Genomic DNA, 1,476 nt, shown 5'->3' on the forward strand with positions numbered 1-1,476 from the left:
ATATAGAACACTCATGTTCATTTTTGGGAATAGGTACTTATGTACTAACTTAGGTACTAACCTATCTTTACCATTTTCAACCCTTTTAACCTCTTCTCACTTTCCTTCCCCTTCTTCTGATTCTGTTCTTTTTTTAATCTACCTTTTAGATTCCTTAATAATCTTTTACTTATTTATTTTAGGTTTCTCATGTTAGAGAAAATTCTGACATTTGACTTTCTGAGTCTGGCCAATTTTGCTCAAGTACTAGCATTTTTATCCAGTACTAGCTTGATAAAATTATATTTTTATTTTTAGTTTCTTTGATGAATCTCCATACTGATTTCCACTGATTTCCATAGTAGGCCTACTAATTTACATTCCCATCAACTCTGCAGCAAGCTTCCTTTTTCTTTGAATCCTCAATCAGCATTTATTGTTTTTGAATTCTTTTTTTTTTTGTTTAGTTTTTTTATTTTTTTATTTTTTGGTGTTAAGGACCAAACCCAGGGCTTCTAGCTTGCTAGACAAGTGTTCTATGACTGAGCTAAATTTCTAGCCCCTGTTTTTGTATTCTTGATAGCCATTCTGCTGGCCCTGAATCAAGGCCGGCAGCTTCCTGATGCTGTTGGTTTCAAGCAGGACCCTAAAGAGATGTCTTTCTATGGTCTGTTGGACATTTCAGAACTTGGGCAGTGAAATGGTCAATTCATTAGAAAGAAACAGCTTGAAGCAACCCCTCCTCCTCTGGTGAGTGGCTGTGAGTATGGCAGGCTGTGGTGGCCCAGGACAGGAACCACCGGCATTTACTGGGCCCTGTGCCATGCTGGGACCTGGAGCACTGGGAAACCAAGCAGCCCCTTTCCCTCTGCCTGTTTTGTTTTTTGAGCTTCAATATATATGAAAGTATGGAAAGCTATTTTGAAGAGAATGAGAAACTGTATGACAGCCATTAGTGACTTCCCTATTGTCTGGTTTCTGAAGACCTAAAACACCTTCTTCATTCTGTTCGGATCAGTTTTATACTATGTTGTTTTGTATGAATTCTCTGTATGTGAAGACATGGACAACTATTTGGAAGAAAACAAGAGACAATATGATAGATAGTGAAGATCTCAAGTCATCTAGCTTTGAAATTTATATCTCTTACATTGCTTTCTTATGTGCTATTTTGTTCTGTTTTGTTGTATTTAATTTTACCCCCTTTAAAATAAAAAAGATAGCCATTCTGACTGGGGTGAGATGGAATCTCATTGTAGTTTTGATTTGCATTTTCTAATTTTGCTGTTTCTATTGAAAATTGATTGTACTATGTCTCAGATGGAACTCTTTGGGTTTATTTTCTTTTCAAATTTGGGGAAACTTAAATGTCATATGGGTTTTTTAATATGAGGAATTCAATATATACATAAGACAAAAAGCAAAATATACAGTAGGAAAAATATATAATATATAATAGGAATAAAGAGAGAAAAAAAGTTATTGTAATCCAACATG

General features: G+C 35.0%; 1 non-coding gene across 1 annotated transcript; it reads left to right on the forward strand.

Annotated features, from left to right (window-relative positions):
- Positions 1-570: 570 nt before the first annotated feature.
- LOC111754775 (small nucleolar RNA SNORA2/SNORA34 family) lies at positions 571-707 on the forward strand. Its single transcript, XR_002789441.1, has one exon. It is a non-coding gene; the product is annotated as a small nucleolar RNA SNORA2/SNORA34 family (small nucleolar RNA).
- Positions 708-1,476: the final 769 nt, after the last annotated feature.

This window comes from Cavia porcellus, unplaced genomic scaffold (assembly GCF_034190915.1).
Source record: "Cavia porcellus strain 051 isolate PalLab524CR breed Dunkin Hartley unplaced genomic scaffold, mCavPor4.1 scaffold_24, whole genome shotgun sequence".
NCBI lineage: Eukaryota > Metazoa > Chordata > Mammalia > Rodentia > Caviidae > Cavia > Cavia porcellus.